The sequence below is a fragment of the Budorcas taxicolor genome, chromosome 7, assembly GCF_023091745.1.
Source record: "Budorcas taxicolor isolate Tak-1 chromosome 7, Takin1.1, whole genome shotgun sequence".
In the NCBI taxonomy this organism is placed as follows: domain Eukaryota; kingdom Metazoa; phylum Chordata; class Mammalia; order Artiodactyla; family Bovidae; genus Budorcas; species Budorcas taxicolor.
In genome coordinates this window covers 51,740,847-51,760,864 of record NC_068916.1, presented here as the reverse complement: position 1 = coordinate 51,760,864, position 20,018 = coordinate 51,740,847, and the positions used below count along the sequence as shown (strand labels likewise).

At 39.5% G+C, this 20,018-nt stretch overlaps 1 pseudogene; it reads right to left on the bottom strand.

Moving 5' to 3' along the window:
- Positions 1-12,320: 12,320 nt before the first annotated feature.
- On the bottom strand, positions 12,321-16,781 carry LOC128051028 (protocadherin beta-2-like; annotated as a pseudogene).
- Between the last annotated feature and the right edge of the window lie 3,237 nt (positions 16,782-20,018).

Genomic DNA, 20,018 nt, shown 5'->3' with positions numbered 1-20,018 from the left:
TTCAAATTGCTACAGTATGGCTCCAGAATCCATTCTCTGATCTACCTAAGTGGAATTGGAGAAGTGAACAACTTTTTATATAATTTAGATCCAAACTTCAGACTTGCCTTGGGTAGATGGATATCACAGGTGAAATATATCTGTATTCAGATTTTCAGTTTATATAAGAATCTTTTAAATGGTTTTCTCTTTTGAGAGATAGGTATCAGCAAAAAGAGGTGCTTACAAAACTTAGAAATTTGAAAGGAAACTAAGAGTGTTTTGTTGAGATTAATTAGATTTTAAAAAACTAAGAATGACATGAATAATGAATTCCTTGTAGCCTTAAATGGAAAAATACTTATTCATAGGTCTTTTGAAATGTTATCCAAGTGTAAAGTTAAAATCAAGAAAGGTGGTCTCAGATGACAGTCTAGCATTGAGTCATGGATTATTTTGCCAAACTTAATCAGAAAAAATTATTATATTTGCATGGAAGAGGCATTAATGATAAAGACAACGATCACCTGCAAAACCATTCCAGTCAGGAAAGCTGCGTTATCCATTCTGAAGGAGTCATACAACTTATACAATTGGTTGCCCGCTCTGGAGCACAATATTTAAAACATTTTTTCCCATTCTGAATACACAGAGAGATAGAAGAGTTAGAGGGATACTCTGGCAATTAAATACCAGTTTTAACTCCTCCATTGTAAAATACAGGCAGGAACTTTTAAATATCATTGAAGCAAAGATAAAAATAATTTTAAAGGAATTTGAATACAAAAAGTCCTGAAGTTCAAATGCTGAACACAAACTTTGAAGTTTTGAATAGTTTCACTAATTTTTTTTTAAATGAGAGAATGTATTTTAAACTTTATGATGACTTGAGGACTCTTTTGTTTGTAAATTGAAGGGGTAAAGTACAGAGGTATATTAAACATTAATTGTTGAGAGGAGAGGTAAATTGGTGAAATAGATATTTTAACTAGTAATTTTAGTTATTAAAATCACACTTCAGTTCAGTTCAGTTCAGTTCAGTCGCTCAGTCATGTCTGACTCTTTGCAACCCCATGGACTGCAACACGCCAGGTTTCCCGGTACATCACCAACTCCCAGAGCATGCTCAAACTCATGTCCATCGAGTCAGTGATGGCATCCAACCATCTCATCCTCTGTCGTCCGCTTTCTTCTCCTGCCTTCAATCTTTCCCAGCCTCAGGGTCTTTTCCAATGAATCAGTTCTTATCATCATGTGGCCAAAGTATTGGAGCTTCAGCTTCAGTATTATTCCTTCCATTGAATATTTAGGACGATTTCCTTTAGGATTGACCAGTTTGATCTCCTTGCATTCCAAGGGACTCTCAAGAGTCTTCTCCAACACTACAGTTAGAAATCATCAGTTCTTCGGCACTCAGCTTTCTTTATGGTCCAGCTCCATACATGACTCACATCCATACATGACTACTGGAAAAACCATAGCTTTGACTGGATGGACCTTTGTTGGCAAAGTAACGTCTCAGCTCTTTTATATGCTGTCTAGGTTGGTCATAGCCTTTCTTCCAAGGAGCAAACATCTTTTACTTTCATGGCTTCAGTCACCATCTGCAGTGATTTTGGAGCCCAAGAAATTAAAGTTTCTCACTGTTTCCATTGTTTCCCCATCTATTTGCCATGATCTTCATTTTTTGAATGTTGAGTTTTAGGCCAGCTTTTTCACTCTCCTCTTTGCTTTCGTCAAGAGGCTCTTTAGTTCCTCTTCACTTTCTGCCATAAGGGTGGTGTCATCTGCATATCTGAGGTTATTGATATTTCTCCCAGCAATCTTGATTCTGGCTTGTGCTTTATCCAGCCCGGGATTTCACATGATGTACTCTGCATATAACTTAAATAAGCAGGGTGACGATATACAGCCTTGACATACTCTTTTCCCAATTTTGAACCAGTCCATTGTTCCATGTCAGTTCTAACTGTTGCTTCTTGACCTACATAAAGATTTCTTAGGAGGCAGGTAATGTGGTCTGGTATTCCCATCTCTTTAAGAGTTTTCCAGAGTTTGTTGTGATCTATACAAAAGCTTTGGCGTAGTCAATAAAGCAGATGTTTTTCTGGAACTCTCTTGCTCTTTCCATGATCCAACAGATGCTGGCAATTTGATCTCTGGTTCCTCTGCCTTTTCTAAAACCAGCTTGAACATTTGGAAGTTCTCGGTTCATATCACATACTGTTGAAGCCTAGTTTGGAGAATTTTGAGCATTACTTTGCTAGCATGTGAGATGAGTGCAATTGTGCAGTAGTTTGAGATTGGAATGAAAACTGACCTTTTCCAGTCCTGTGGCCACTGCTGTTTTCCAAATTTGTTGGCATATTCAGTGCAGCACTTTCACAGCATCATCTTTTAGGATTTGAAATAGCTCTACTGGAATTCTGTCACCTCCACTAGCTTTGTTCGTAGTGATGCTTCCTAAGGCCCGTTTGACTTCACACTCCAGAATGTCTGGCTGTAGTTGAGTGATGATCACACCCGTGGTTATCTGGGTCATTTTTGTTTAGTTCTTCTGTGTATTCTTGCCACCTCTTCTTAATATCTTCTGCTTCTGTTAGGGTCCATACTGTTTCTGTCCTTTATTGTGCCCATCTTTGCATGAAATGTTCCCTGTCATTTTCTTGAAGAGATCTCTAGTCTTTCCCATTCTATTGTTTTCCTCTATTTCTTTACATCTGTCACTTAGGAAGTCTTCATTATTTGTCCTTGCTATTCTTTGGAACTCTGCATTCAGGTAGGTATCTTTCCTTTTCTCCTTTGCCTTTTGTTCCTCTTCTTTTTTCAGCTATTTGTAAGGCCTCCTTAGACAACCATTTTGCCTTTTGCATTTATTTTTCTTGAGGATGGTTTTGATCACTGCCTTCTATACAATATTACAAACCTCCATCCATAGTTCTTCAGGCACTCTGTCTATCAGATCTAATCCCTTGAATCTATTTCTCATTTCCACTGTATAATCATAAGGGATTTGATTTAGGTCATACCTGAATGGTCTAATGGTTTTCTCTGCTTTCTTCAATTTGAGTCTGAATTGGGCAATGAGGAGTTCATGATCTGAGCCACAGTCAGCTCCCAGTCTTGTTTTTGCTGACTGTATAGAGCATCTTCATCTTCATCTGCAAAGAATATAATCAATCTGATTTCGGTGTTGACCATCTGGTGATGTCTGTATAGAGTCGTCTCTTTTGTTGTCGAAGGAGGGGGTTGGCTGTGACCAGTGCGTTCTCTTGGCAGAACTCTGTTAGCCTTTGCCCTGCTTCATTCCAAGGCCAAACTTGCCTGTTACTCCAGGTATCTCTTGACTTCCTAGTTTTGCATTCCAGTCCCTATATGATGAAAAGGACATCTTTTTTGGATGTTGGTTCTAGAAGGTCTTGTAGGTCTTCATAGAACCCTTTAACTTCATCTTCTTTGGCATTAGTGGTTGGGGCATAGACTTGGATTATTGTAATACTGAATGGTTTGCCTTAGAAACAAACAGAGATCATTCTGTCCTTTTTGAGATTGTACCCAAGTACTGCATTTCAGACTCTTTTGTTGACTATGAGGGCTACTCCATTTCTCCTAATGGATTCTTGCCCACAGTAGTAGATGTAATGGTAATCTGAATTAAATTCACCCATTTTGGTCCACTTAGTTCCTAAAATAGTATTACTTCCAAATATTAAGCTAGCATTGATAATGTGTGTGTGAGCACGTGTGTGCTTAGTCGCTCAGTTGTGTCTGACCATTTGTGATTCCATGGACTGTAACCTGCCAAGCTCCTCTGTCCATGGAATTTTCCAGGCAAAAAAACTGGAGTGGGTTGCCATTTCCTTCTCCAGGGGATCTTCCCAAACCAGGGATCAAGCCTGTGGTTGTTGCATCTCCTGCACTGGTAGGCGGATTCTTTACCACTGAGCCACCTGGGAAACCCAGTATTGATAATGGAATAATGGATTATTATAAATGGTTTGTGGATTTTACTAGAAAATTCTTATAAAAGGAATTATCTTTTGAAATTTCCTATTACATACATAGATAAATTAGATACATCAGCTTCCCATTCAAGTAAAATAACAGTAAAGCAAACAATACTGTTCACAGGTGATAGCAAACTAAAATTTAGTATCTGCTATCCTTCCAAACTAAACCTAAAAGATGTTTTCAAAAATCACACTAATTGAAATGCAAATTTAGAAAGGAGATATTTGAATAATTAGAGTGTTTGGCCTTAGAAATTTGTGATGAAATCCAATATAATTACCAATAATTCCTTGTATTACATACTAAATTAGAAACAGTGTTTGTATGTTTAATGTATCAAAGTGTTCTAATATTTGTCAGTTTTGGGGAGCCCTTCCATTTTGTTGTTACTTTCCAGGATTGACCAGGATTGATTGTTTTGGCTATTCTGGATCCCTTGATTTCCAAGTGAATTTTACCTTCAGTTTTCCAATTTTTACAAAAAAAAAAAAACTGCTGGATTTTTGATAGGGATTCAGTTGAATCTGTAAACCAATTTGGGTACATTTACCATCTTAACAATGTAAATCTTCCAACTCATGAACATTTTCCATTTACTCATATTTTCTTTAATTTCTTTCATTGATGTTTTGTAGTATATGGCATACAAGTCTTGAACTTAATAAATTTATTTCTAAGTATTTTATTATTTCTGATGCTATTGTAAATGGAATTGCTTTTCTCATTTCATTCTGGCCTGTCCAATGCTAGAGTATAGAAATACTATTGATTTTTGTATATTGATCTTGTATCCTTTGCTGAATGCATCTACTAATTTTAGTGGTTTTTGGTGTGTGGATTACTTAGGATTTTCTATATGTGTGATCATGTCACCTGCAGAGATACTTTTACTTCATTTCCAGTTGGAATAATTTCATTTCTTGTCACATTGATCTGGCTAGAACTTCCAGTACAATGTTAAGTAGAAACAGTTGGCAGGAACAGCCTTGTTTTGTTTCTGGTCTTAGAGAGAAAGCTTTCAGTCTTTCTCCATTACATGTGAAGTTAGACTTTTATAGTTGCAGTTTATCACCTAGAGGATGGTTCCTATTATTTAGTTTCATGAGTGTTTTTCAACCATCATTTCAAAATCCCACTTGATTATGGTATATAATCCTTTTTATGTATTGCTGGAGTCAGTTTGCTAATATTTTGTTGAGGATTTTTTGCATCTATATTTACACAGGATATTGGTATTTAATTTTCTTGTATTATCTTTGTCTGGTGCTGACCTCATAGAATTAATTTGGAAGTGATCCCTGCTCCTTTTTAAAAAAATTACAAGTTTGTGAAGGATTGGTGTTAATTCTATAAATGTTCAGTAGGATTCACGAGTGAAGCCATCTGGTCCTGGGCTTTTTCTTTGTGGAAGGTTTTAAAATTACTGACTAAATCTTGTTGAATAGAATGAAAACTTCAGGAGGAAGAACTCCATTTCCCCATTTAGGGGGAAAAAACTCAAAATGACAATATTTAGAGAAGACAGTTTTAATTTTTGATAAACCTCTAATCTTTCTAGAAGTTGAGTTTTCATCAAAGTCTTTCCTCATGGACAGCCCATATTAGTTGGAAATGATTGACTTCAAAAATGTGAACCCATTTACCTCTGATATTCAAGTCAGAAACTTCTCATATTAATAATTCTGGAACTAAGTCCCAGTGATGTTGACACCTCCAGAATGCTCAGAAGATGGCCTTATGAGCAGCAATTCACTGAAGGCTCCGTGTTCATCCTCTACATTTCAGCATCACTGAATAGGAGCAAAGAGAATTGAGAGGAAGATGGCTAAGTCAAATCAGTGATCAAGAGAGTAGAATATGTGTTGACCGGAGTAAACTTCTATAGGTAGTTAAAGGAAGAGAACGTAGGGCGGGGATAGGTCCTAGATGGGTAAGCCTGACTATGCCAAATAGAAGGTGGCTTCTTCACAAGGTGGCTTGTGCCCTGCTGTCTGTTTTCTTAGGATCCTAGTTATGGCTTGGTACTCCATACTTCCAGGTTGTTGGTCCATATGCTAAACATGAAGTACTTTAAATCTTTGAATCATTGATAAGATAGTCATGAGTTCTAGCTCAAGTCACCATCTAGAATTCTACCTTGTTCTACCTGGCACCAACTTAGTACACAATATAAGGTTGCTCAGCAGTGGGTTTTGTCATCTAGCAAGCTGTGTGCACCATCCAGGACCGCCATGGGTAGCACTGTTTCATGCATATTAATCAAGACCATGTTTTCCCCCTGTAGGTAATTCTGATGTATCAGTTACTTCAGTTACAACTCATTTTCCTCAAAATCAGCTTTACTGTATATCAGCACACTCTGAAGATTGAAAAGTAAATGATATCTCCATGATTTCTCATGTCTATCATCTTATCAGACCCCACAACAGCCAAGAAGCAGAGGGTGACAATCCCTAAGATTTTGCTTCATAGAGCAAATGCAGAGTAGTACCACCCAAGGGAGACTGGGGCTCAACTCAAACACATCATTAAGTGTTGGCCCAGGACTTCCACCCATGTCACAGAGTTGAGCTAAGCTTCTTAATTAAGGCTTTCATTTGTAGAGCCTGAGGCTATAACCACCTGAGCCTCCAAAAGTAGTACTGGTATAGGGGAGCCCTCCAATAGAACGCAAATTCTCAATAAAATATCACCAACTAACAAAGAAAAACAGTGTAAAAAACAAACTTAAATAAAAGAAGGTACATATAAGAAACAGAGAGTGGAACAATATTCAAAGTAAAAGATATTTAATTTCTTTCAACAAAAAAGAAAGAAATGGTAATTGTAACAAAAATAACAATTTGTTGTGAACACCTGTCAGATAGAAATTCTGGGGGGAAAAAACTATAGTTACTTTAAAAATTCAGTATACAGGGTAAATCTTAGGTTTGGGTCTAGCAAATTATCAGAATATCAAGAATAAAGAAAAAATCTTAAAGGAGTTTACAGATAAAAGAATGCAAACTAGAGTGATATACTCTTCATCAACAGTTTTGAATACCAAATTCTAGAAGAGAAGGAAAATTAACTTACATTTTAAAATCTATCATCAACTAAGCCATTGGCAAAGAATATGAGGATCAGACATAGAAATAACTCTGAACTATGACTAATATGTTGCCAGCTTTAAAATGTGTAAGTCTAAGAAGAAAAATGGAGTAGTGGGATGTATTTGTTAAAACTGTCACTTTATAAAGTCCTCATTTATAAGGAAGCCATATTTAAGGATTCAGGAAGATTTATTAAAAGTACAGTAAGTTACTTCACTAGTTTTAATGAGTGATATTTGAATATAGTCTTTTAACAACTACATAAAAGTTTAAAGTTCATCTCTTTGCTTTTCAGTGTTAAAAAAACTAGAATATCAGTAAGAGATCAATCTGGAAATAATTCACTAATAAATTTTTCCATCCTCTTCGAAGAAAATTCTAGAAAAATTTTGTAGAAAGTCATCACTTTTACCTTGTGCCAAACTTTCACTTTGGCTTCCCAGGTGGTACAGAGGTAAAGAATCTGCCAACACAGGGGACACAAGAGACATGGGTTTGATCTCTGGTTTCGAAGAGCCCCTGGAGTAGGAAATTGCAACCTAACCCAGTATTTTTGCCTGGAAAATTCCATGGACAGGGGAGCCTGGTGGGCTACAGTGCATGATGTCACCAAAAGTCAGACACAACTGCGTACACACACACACAGACTTTCACTTTAGGAGATTCCAAAAAGTAGTAATGATAGTATTATACATATTGTGCCTTCTGTCAAAAATATCCAGATAAAGAAATTTCTGAAAGTTTTCCTCAAAGGGTAAAAAGGTTCCCAGTAGCCAAGAAATGAAAGCAATTTGAATCAACAGTAAGGTATAATTGTTAACTATCTTCAAATGTAGTCCACATGATCTTTTCTGAAGGCTTTACTAAATTCTAATCACTTTCTCAACAATATGTGAATTCAGTGCACCCATCAACTAAAATATTATTAGGCATCTATGCTTATTATTTCAGAGTCTAAATGATTCCTCAGTTATATAGTCCCTACAACTTGAGACCCAAATCATATACCATATTTGCCAAAAAACAATGGGCCTCCCTATCTTCCACAGTTGAAAACTTCCCTGGATCTGACATGACCTGAGACAAAGCCAGCCAAATAAAGAAAAGTTTGATCAGAATTACTTTTTCTCTAATCTTCATGAAAACTCCAATTATGAAAGAATAAAAAAAAAAATCTGAGCAAGGAGCCTGATCCAGACATCTGTATAAAGTATTTAATGAGTGAAGGGAAATACTACCTTTCCTCTGATTATTAAGGATTCATGTATGTGATTCTCAGTTATATAACACCATTTTAATGTGGTTATAACTTTACATGATTGAAGACATGTCATTAGGGTTTTTTATTTTGAGCTGTAATTGAAATATAACACTATGTTAGTTTCAGGTGTGACATAATTTGCTATTTGTGCATATTGCAAATGATCATATGAGTGTAGTTAACATCTAGTTAACATTCTTTCTTTTTAGAATTTTCAAAATCTTTGAGAAACTTCTTTCTTCTAATCATGAATATTCAATTCCTGGTAAGTTCTGTCGTTCTGGATGAGAAAATGTCCAGGAGGAGAAATTTTTTATTTTCCTAATCAGATTCTTTAATTGGGGAATAAATATTTTGTTACATAAAAATAAGTTTTTTTTCTATTTCATTCAAAATAGACATAAAATTTGGTGTTTAGTTGTTTCCAGATTTTAGTCTTAGTTAATTTAGACTTTCATAGGGACATTGCTCTTTCATTAGAACTTTCCATTCTTCTAATCTTTTTATTACTCTATAGGAACTATTGTAGAATGCTGATGTAGATGGGCAGTGTTTATCCTAGAAGGATCATGTCAGATTCAAATCAGAAAAAGGGAACTAAGAGAGGAAACAAGAAAATATTTCCTTAATATATAACCATATAAATGCCAAATACATATTAATTTTTTAAAAAGTAGGATTGGATGGAACATCACTTTTACTATAAAGCACTTAGTGTGTATACATGTACTTCCTGAAAGCTGTGGTATGTATACACAATGGGATATTACTCAGCTATTAAAAGGAACACATTTGAATCAGTTCTAATGAGGTAGATGAAACTGGAGCCTATTAAACAGAGTGAAGTAAGTCAGAAAAACACTAACACAGTATATTAACATATATATGGAATTTAGAAAGATGGTAACCACCACCCTATATGTGAGACAGCAAAAGAGACATATAAACAACAGACTTTTGAACTCTGTGGGACAAGACAAGGGTGGGATGATTTGAGAGATTAACATTACTATATGTGTATATTGCCATATGTGAAATAGATCACCAGTCCAAGTTCCATGCATGAAACAGGGCACTCAAAGCTGGTGCACTGGGACAACCCAGAGGGATGGGATGGGGAGGGAGGTTGGGAGGGGGGTTCCAGATGGGAGGGATACATGTACACCTGTGGCTGATTCAGGTCATTGTATGGAAAATACCACCACAATCAGTTCAGTTCAGTTCAGTTGCTCAGTCATGTCCAGCTCTCTGCGACCCCATGAATTGCAGCACGCCAGGCCTCCCTGTCCATCACCATCTCCTGGAGTTCACTCAAACTCATGTCCATCGAGTCGGTGATGCCATCCAGCCATCTCATCCTCTGTCGTCCCCTTTTCTTCCTGCCTCCAATCCCTCCCAGCATCAGAGTCTTTTCCAGTGAGTCAACTCTTCACATGAGGTGGCCAAAGTACTGGAGTTTCAGCTTTAGCATCATTCCTTCCAAAGAACACCCAGGGCTGATCTTTAGAATGGATGGTTGGATCTCCTTGCAGTCCAAGGGACACTCAAGAGTCTTCTCCAGCACCGCAGTTCAAAAGCATCAATTCTTCAGTGCTCAGCTTTCTTCACAGTCCAACTCTCACATCCATACATGACCACTGGAAAAACCATAGCCTTGACTAGACGGATCTTTGTTGGCAAAGTAATGTCTCTCCTCTTCAATATGCTATCTAAGTTGCTATCTAGGTTGGTCATAACTTTTCTTCCAAGGAGTAAGCGTCTTTTAATTTCATGGCTGCAGTCACCATCTGCAGTGATTTTGGAGCCCAACAAAATAAAGTCTGACACTGTTTCCCCATCTATTTCCCATGAAGTGATGGGACCAGATGCCATGATCTTAGTTTTCTGAATGTTGCGCTTTAAGCCGACTTTTTCACTCTCCTCTTTCACCTTCAAGAGGCTTTTTAGTTCCTCTTCACTTTCTGCCATAAGGGTAGTATCATCTGCATATTTGAGGTTATTGATATTTCTCCCGGCAACCTTGATTCCAGCTTGTGTTTCTTCCAGCCCAGCGTTTCTCATGATGTACTCTGTATATAAGTTAAATAAGCAGGGTGACAGTATACAGCCTTGACGTACTCCTTTTCCTATTTGGAACCAGTCTGTTGTTCCATGTCCAGTTCTAACTGTTGCTTCCTGACCTGCATATAGGTTTCTCAAGAGGCAGGTCAGGTGGTCTGGTATTCCCATTTCTTTCAGAATTTTCCACAGTTTATTGTGATCCACACAGTCAAAGGCTTTGGCATAGTCAATAAAGAAATAGATGTTTTTCTGGAACTCTCTTGCTTTTTCCATGATCCAGTGGATGTTAGCAATTTGATCTCTGGTTCCTCTGCCTTTTCTAAAACCAGCTTGAACATCTGGAAGTTCACAGTTCACATATTGCTGAAGCCTGGCTTGGAGAATTTTAAGCATTACTTTACTAGCATGTGAGATGAGTGCAATTGTGCGGTAGTTTGAGCATTCCTTGGCATTGCCTTTCTTTGGGATTGGAATGAAAACTGACCTTTTCCAGTCCTGTGGCCACTGCTGAGTTTTCCAAATTTGCTGGCATATTGAGTGCAGCACTTTCACAGCATCATCTTTCAGGATTTGAAATAGCTTAACTGGAATTCCATCACCTCCACTAGCTTTGTTCATAGTGATGCTTTCTAAGGCCCACTTGACTTCACATTCCAGGATGTCTGGCTCTAGGTGACTGATCACATCATCATGATTATCTTGGTCGTGAAGATCTTTTTTGTACAATTCTTCTGTATTGTAAAGTAATTAGCCTCCAGTTAAAATGAATTTTTAAAAATGGCCCTCAGGTTGATAATATTTACATCTCAGAAGTTACAAAACAAATTGTCTTCCCACCAGATGCCTTACTAAATAATGTTTTTACACCGAATGGGAAAGCACAATCAGTTGTTCAAAATGCCTTAGGTTGAATTTTTTGTCATCCATCATAAATAAACACTTTAGGCAAAAACATACTCTGCCTTATTAACCTATACTTTTGTTCATTTCTGCCCAATATAAGCATATGTAATATTGAAATACTAATTGCAATTGTCAAAACAGAAAATTATAAGTTTTGATTACTAAGCCTCTGGAAGACAATACACTTTAAAATAATACATTTTAAAGAAAACAGACTTGTATCTATACATTTCATTAACCACAGACAAAGATGCTTTAGGGGTATTATAAAAGAATATTTGACTATATTCAACAGGGTAAGTTGTAAGATTGGTGGTTTAGAACTCTACATTTCTTTGGATATAGAATTTGAAATGACTACCTTAAATAAACCTATATGGAATCACCATTAAAACATAATGCATTTATTTTTAATCACCCAATTAGAAAAAGAGGCATTAAGATCAGATTGAAAAGATAGGGAGCAGATGAAAAACGGAAAACATTCAAGGATTGACTAAATAGCAAAATAAATGTATAAACAAAATATTGTATCAACTGAAGAGCCTTCGTTTTAAAAAAAGCTTTCTGCCTTGTTGTATCCTGCGTAAGCCACTTGTCTCGCTGTAGCTCACTGAATCCAGGGTAGGCAAGGTGAAAACGGAGTGGGGAAGGTGGAAGAAGCTGCAAGGAGGCAAAGGAACCGTAGACATTCTTTATTCACCGTGCATTCAAGGCAGACATGCTTTACTCTCTTAATAGCCTACACAGCAGCAACTGCAACTACTTGACTTGTCCCAAGAACTCAGGTGGTGCGTATTTAGGGCATTGCGCCTGCGCAGTGCTATAAATGAGCTCAGCTGTAATATAACTAGGTATTTTTAAAAGCTGGGTGAGAACCAGAGGCCTTGGGGGTGAGTCTGATCACCGCCATCTTAACCAATTTGCTCCTTCCCTACACTTTCGTAGTCAAAAAACTTTTTGATTCTAATGTTAATGAAACCTACGGCTATTCTTGGAATTGCAGATCTGCGCTACTCCTGCTCAGTGTCTTGAACCAGACTACTAGCAAGAATCGGTTTCAAGAATTTAAACTCATTTAACCTCCAGCCTCCTGTCAAGCACACCTCGTACTGGTAGCTCTGGGACAGGGTCCCCATGCTGCTGACGTCCACCAGGTGGCCTGGGAAGTGGCCCTTCGCCACCGGGCAGCGACCCGCCAAGACGAACACCAGCACGGAGAAGACCGACGACACCAACGCCAAGGCCACCATCAGGTAGACGGTGAGCGGGTCGGCCGGCGCCGCGGCCGCCGCTTCCGCTTCCGGGGGCGGCAGGTAGGGCTGCGAGAAGCCGTCCACCAGCAGCACGTGCAGCGTGACGCTGGCCGACAGCGGCGGCTCGCCGTTGTCCTTGACCAGCACCACCAGCCGCTGCTTGGGCGCGTCGGCAGCCGCGCCGTGCGCACCTCGCCGTTGTGCGCCCACACGCCGAACAGCCTGGGCTCCGTGGCCTTGAGCAGCTGGTATGACGGCCAGGCGTTCTGGCCCGCGTCGCCGTCCACCGCCACCACCTTGGTCACCAGGTAGCCCGGCTCGGCCGCCCTGGGCACCAGCTCGGTGCAGGGCGCCGAGGCGTTCTGCAGCGGGTAGAACACGAAGGGCGCGTGGTCGTTGGCGTCCGCCATGAGCACCCGCGCCAGCGCCTGGCTGCTGAGCGCGGGCGAGCCGCGGTGGGTGGCGCCCACGTGGAACAAGAAGGCCCGCAGGGTCTCGAAGTCCAGGGACTTGAGGGCGAAGAGGTGGCCGTTGTCGGGGTTGATGGACACGAGGGAGGCGGGAGGCACGAGCGGGTCAGGGAGCGGCAGCAGCGAGTAGGTGACCTGGGCATTGTCGTGTGTCTGTGGCGCTGACGCTGCCGATGTGCAGGGCGGGGCTGTTCTTGCGGACCCACAGGGTGTAGGAAGTCTGGGTGAAGGCGGGGTCGTTGTCATTGACGTCAGACACCAACACGATTATGTTGTGCTCGGGTTTTCAGTCTTGGGAGTTCCCATGTCAGTGACAGTGATTGTGATGTTATATTCGGGTCTTGCTTTTCGGTCCAGGGCTGTGTTTGTGACTAAAGTATAAAAGTTTTTAACAGAGGGTTTAAGATTGAAAGGAAGATCCTCTTGGATGGAGCAAGCCATCCTTCCATTGTCCCGAGTCAGTGTCTGAAACGCTGAATACAGCAATTACGGTCTCCCGCAAATTTTCTAGGATTTCATTGAAAAGAGTTGATATGGTCAGTGATGGATTCAAATCCATCACTTGAACAAGCACCGCACAACTTCCAGAAAAGCCCCCACCATCTGTCGCCTGAATATTTAATGTATAGGTCTGTGTAGATTAAAAATCCAGTTCTCGTATTAAAAGGATTTCTCCCGAATTTGCATTTTTTGAAATGTTTTGCAGATATCTTCAGGTGCTTGCGAAAATACATAAGATATTTCTCCATTGGTTCCAATATCTAAATCTCTGGCAGAAACGATGGCAGCCTGGAATCCAATGGGGCAGTGTTCCAGGACTTGCACCTCATAGTGCCGCTATACAAACTCGGGGGCATTATCATTGCTGTCTAATCCGCATCAGTCCCAGACCTGGGTGGAATCTCGCCATTCAGTGCTGTGAGGGTTAATCTGACCTCAGGCTCTTCCTCTCGATCCAGTGCTTTGTCCAGCACCGGCTTGTGGTAATATTGTGCTCTTGGAACTGTCTTGTAATTTAAGATGGAAGTGGGAATTGGGGCTGACTGTATAACTTGGAAACTGTTGATTCCTACATCTAAGTCCAGGGCACACTCTATTTGGAAAGTAGTTCCGGGAGTGATACTTTCTGAAATTTTCAAAATTATTTCTTTGGGAAAACTGGGGAATGATTATTTATGCCCCTAATCCGTATCTCAGCCTGGAAAAAGTGCAAGGGATTGTCTAGTAATATCTGGAAAGGTAGTACACAGGGTTCGGTAAGGCCACACAGCTCCTCCCGGTCCTGTTTCTCATTTAACAACAAATCCTCGGTCTACCTATCAAAATGCAAACGCATTTTTTTTTTCCAATTCAGAAACAACCCTGGGGTGCACAGCTAGATTATCTACCCCCAATCCCAGGCCTTTCAATAGATTGGCCACAAAGGAGCCACTGTCCATTTCCTCAGCCACTGAATAATGCCTAGGCTCAGAACCAGCCTGAGTTAATGCCCAGCAAAACAAGGAATATCAAGACTTGCCTTTGTTTCAGAAAGCGTTCCATTCTCTCCTGCCTTCATTGCTTTCTGGTTTCCCAGACGACTTGACCCAGCTCGGATTCACGTTGTCGCTGATCTCCCAGTATCACTCAGATCCTGGGATAAATAGAGATGTCTAGGGCTCTGATTTCCCTGAGCAACTGCCTTAAAAAGCCTCCCTTTCCTGCTTGCTTCTTAAGCAGAACATCGCTAGAGGAGCACAGGCTGGTAGCTTGCTTTCTTCTACTTCTAATGCTGCAGCGCCACCCTGCGTCCTTTCCGAGTGTTTTATTTTCTGCACAATATTTAGGAAATCCCAGTCCTTTATTTTCAGACTGACGGCATTCAAGTGGAATATTTTCAAGTAGTGTCTCTTAATGTACCGAAACAACAATAATTCCAGATTATCTAAAATATAGTCCCTAATGATTTTTCTTAATTATCCTTTCATTATCCTTCCCCAATTTTCTTCCCGGAGTTGGTGATGGACAGGGAGGCCTGGCCTGCTGCAGTTCATGGGGTCACAAAGAGTTGGACACGACTGAGCGACTGAACTTTACTGAACTAAATAAGAATTCATATTCACTGAATTCCTTTTACAAATGCTCTAATTTTTTTAGCCACTTGATGTAAGGAATATCATAGAAAATTTGTTTTTTTTTTTAATCAAGTTTCATGATTGTATTGGATATTACATCTATTTATTCTGGAATGGTCCACTGTATTTTATTGATACTGAATATTTTGAAGTGTCCAGATCAGTTATCTTGTAGGTAAATAAAAAGGTAAAAATAGGTACGGTATCGGTACTTGTTGACTATAAATGAACAATTATTTATGCTTCAGAACAAAAGAAGACACTAGTGAAGTTAGCAATAAAACAACTATAATGTTATTTGGAAAGGGGATGTTTTTCTCTACTTTTTACCCAGAGCCGAGAAAAAAAGGAATGCCAAGGGCGATAGTTATCACCACCTACTGTCTTGTTTTCAGCTTCAAAGAACCTAATTTGCTGCTGCTAAGTTGATTCAGTCGTGTCTGACTGTGCGACCCCATAGAGAGCAGCCCACGAGGCTCCCCCATCCCTGGGATTCTCCAGGCAAGAACACTGGAGTGGGTTGCCATTTCCTTCTCCAATGCATGGAAGAGAAAAGTGAAGATGCTCAGTCATGTCTGACTCTTAGTTATCCCATGGACTGCAGCCTACCAGGCTCCTCCATCCATTGGATTTTCCAGGCAAGAGTACTGGAGTGGGTTGCCATTGTCTTCTCCGGAACCTAATTTAATTGGAGATAAAGTGATGTTAAAGAGATATATCTCTTGTCTCTCTGTCCTGCACTAGGTTGGCAGAGTGTGGGAATTTTTTTTTTTTTTTACATTCAATGGAAAGAAAATTTTGGAAGGAAGGACCAAGGCATTTTCTTTTTATTCCAGAGTTCTGAGATAATTCTTAAAGAGGTGAAGTCAAATTCTGGATGTACTCTAGGATGAGCAGGTAAGTGTCAACATGACCAGCTTTATATAATTGTCATCCAATGCAGTTGTCATCCAACATCTTTTACGTGAAAGTAAATGCAGTTGTTATCCAACATCTTTTACGTGAAGGTATTTCTGAAGCTATTTCTGATGTAAATTGCCTGACTGTTTGCCACATAACCCTGAAATTGCCTGGTAATTTTTTTGCAGTGGATGTTTATAATTCACAGATATGAGTGGTATTTATTTATATTTTAAACATTTATTTATTATTTTTGACTGCAGTGGGTCTTAGTTGCTGCATGGGCTTTCTTTAGTTGCTTCAAGTGGGGGCTACTCTTTAGTTGCAATATTCGGGTTTTTCATTGTGGTGGCGTCTTTTTTTGTGGAGTACAGTCTCTAGGGGTCAAGGGCTTCAGTAGTTGTGGCATGTGGAATTTTCTTGGACCAGGGATCAAACCCATGTCCCCTGCATTGGCAGATAGATTCTTAACCATTGGACCACCAGGGAAGTACATGAGTGGTATTTAAAGTGTTTGGTGAATACATTCCAGAAATTGGAGAATTCGGTGAACTGTTTCTTAATTTACTGAGATTTAAACCTTTTGCAGCCTTTGATAACCAGGTTGCTGAAAAGCATGCATTGCCAAGATTGTCATTGGTTGTCACAATCTTGACCTTAGGAGGTCTGAGACTAGTGTTGATACCTATTATTCTTTTCTGTGAGAATTAAACTTACCTTAGGTTGTACTTCATCCAGGGATTTTTTTCCCCTCCTGAATTGGCAAATTACTTACCCCACTATTGCATTGTGTATTATTGTGAATTGAACTCCCTGTGTGGTTTCCAGTGATGGAAAAGCCACCCAAATCTCATGCACATCTCCATGCACATTCTGAAACATTAATAAGAATTTCTGAAAGTGGCAACATCTCAGATTCATTGATTTTTCTCAGAAAACAAAAAGGTTTTTAGGTAATACTTGGAAATGTATAGTTTCCATAGGTCTGGCTTCCTATTCAGAAACAAAGGCTTCTTCTGTGGGTATATCTAAAATATTGTTTGATCTCAACGGTTTAGATCCACCCAGAGAAGAGCCTTTCTCTTCTCAGGAATCCTTTATCACTTTGGAAATCACCTTGCTTGGATGTGTCCACCCACAGCTATGCAGACACTTCCCCTTTCTGCTTCCAAATCTCCAGGAACTATAAAAAGCAGCTTTACTTTTTCTGGGCCACCTACCCTACGCCCAGGAAGAAAAGGAAAACTCACCACTTGCTTTTTTCTGCCAGCTTTTCTCTCAATTTCCAGCATCGTCTCTCTCTCTCTCTTTGACTGCATTGTCTTTAATGAAAGAAGCCTTCGACAGTTTTTCAGGAGGCTATACCAACATATATTTAGTCCCCTTGTGTTTGAAAAAAGGTTTGAAATCTGAGCTTGCTGCCAACGTTTGCCAAGGCATGTCGATCCAGCACCTCTCAGATTTCGTCTTTTCTGAAATGGAGTCTGTGGCAGGTGCAGGGCTCTACCTCCGCCTCCGCCTTTTTTTTTTCTGTCGGCAGCGCCGCCAGGTGTCTGAACAGAAACTATCAAAAACAAAAACAAAAAAATGTTTGTGTCACGTGGTCTAGTGGTAGTCTAAATAACTTCTCTGACTTTTGGTTTAGCTTATTATAATTTTTAATTTGTATATGGCCTTTTTAAAAAATCATTCAGCTATACAATTTCTTCTGAGAGAACTTGAACTTGATTTCTTTCATTTCAGACAGGCCATGCATTCACTGAATTTTTTAATTCATTGGTGTTTATTACACACAGATACATTTCAGGCTCTGTGAAAGGCATTTAGGGATAGTAAGTTGAATGAAGCCTGGTACCTACACCCCAAGAAGTTACAGCCTGGAAGGATGACACACATAAAGTTACTGTAGTGAGTGAGGAGTGCTAAGATGGAAATTTGCACAGGCACTTGGACGTACTCAAAAGGGATATTTAAGTAATAACAGAAATGAAGCATCAGGAAAGATTCTCAGAGGAGATAAGGTTTGAGGTAAGTTGAGTTTTATGGAACCAACATAAACAGAAACCAATGGAAATGATGGTTCTGCTGCTGATAAAGTATTTTTGATTTTACAGTAAAGATTTACTCATATGATGGGAACATCATGACTTATGTGAGATGCAGCCTTTTCCTCAATTAGTCAACAGCACAGAGCTCTGTATGAAGTGCTGTGGAGTGACAACTAACAACAGACTGGGACTGGGCCCTTTTCCGATTGAATTCGCTCATCTAATACTCATTTTAAAGGAGAGTCCCATCGTGGAGCTTCCCAGGTGGTGCAGCTGGTAAAGAATCTGCCTGCCAATGCAGGAGATGCAAGAGACAAGTTCAGTCCCTGGGTTGGGAAGATCCCCTGGAGTAGGAAATGGCAACCCACTCCAGTATTCTTGACTGGAAAATTCCACGGACGCAGGAGCCTGGCAGGCCACAGTCCATGGGGTCGCAGAGTTGGACACGATTGAGCTAGGTTATGGTGGTGCCTGCAGTGTGAGTATTGCATGTTTGAGTAGTTTGTTCTGTTAACAGTATTTTTCAGAGATATTTTCCAGTGGTGATTAAAAACATAGACTTTATAGACTGATATTCAAGTTCTGGCTCTGCTACATCATATATGTATTGTTAGAAAAATTATTTACTCTCTCCAGGCTTCAGTTTCCTCATTTGAAGAAAAGTAGATGTAACAGTGATATCAACTTTATGACATCGTAAGAATTAACTGAAACAATACTTATGAAATGGTCAGCCCAGTGCTTGGAATATCATGGTGTTTAATAAGTGCTAGCTATTTTAAGTGGTGATACAGTGAAACAGAAACTACTCTATATAGTTTGGTTTACTCCTGCAGACAAATGTAAGCCTAAATGACTCCAGTGTGCACTGTTGGTGGGAATGTAAATTGGTGCAATTACTATGGAAACGAGTATGGAGGTGCCTCAAAAAATTTAAAAAGAACTATCATGTTGCTGCTCCTGCTAATTCACTTCAGTTGTGTCTACTCTTTGTGACCCCATGGACTGTAGCCCACCAGGCTCCTCTGTCCATGGGACTTTCCAGGCAAGAATACTGGAGTGGGTTGCCATGCCCTCCCCCAGGGGAATCTTTTCAACCTAGGGATCAAATCTGTCTCCTGCATTGGCAGGCAGGTTCTTTACCACTAGCGCCACCTGGGAAGCCCAAGAACTATCATATGATCTAGCAATTCCTCTTATGGATATATAGCTGAAGGATATGAAATCACTGTCTTGAGATATTTGCAGCCCATGGTCATTGCATATTTTTTATAATAGCTAAGACATGGTCAACAAATGAGTAGATAAAGTGTGGTGTGTGTATACATACATACATATGTAAATATATGGTAGTTATGTCAGGAAAAGGATCTAACTAACCTCATTGTAGTAAACATTTTGCAGCAGAGGACAGACCCAAGCAGAGTGGTTTCCTCAGAGACCAAAGAATATCTTAGATCTGCCCACTAAACAGCCTTTGCTTCCAGTGAGAAGGCAGATGTATAGAAGTTCCAAGTATTGCTTGTAGATTTCCTTGATGTAATTTGAGAAAAACTTATGAATATGAGATAGTCTCCCTTTGAAAAATTCTTCTAGAGTTCCAGAATGTACATGAGATTTGGGTGAATATTCCATCACTGCAAACTACACATTTAGTTCAGTTTTCACTTTGTTGTTGTTGTAATTATGGTGACAATATTAGACCTCTCCTCTCATAGCAACTTTCTTTGAAGTATAGTTGATTTACAATATAGTGTTAGTTTCAGATATACAGCAGAGTGATTCAGATATATATATACATACCTGTGTGCATGTGTGTGTGTATATATATATATATATTCTTTTTCAGATTCAGTTTCATTATAGGTTATTACAAGATACTGAATATAGCTCCCTGTGCTATGCAGTAACTGATCATTTATC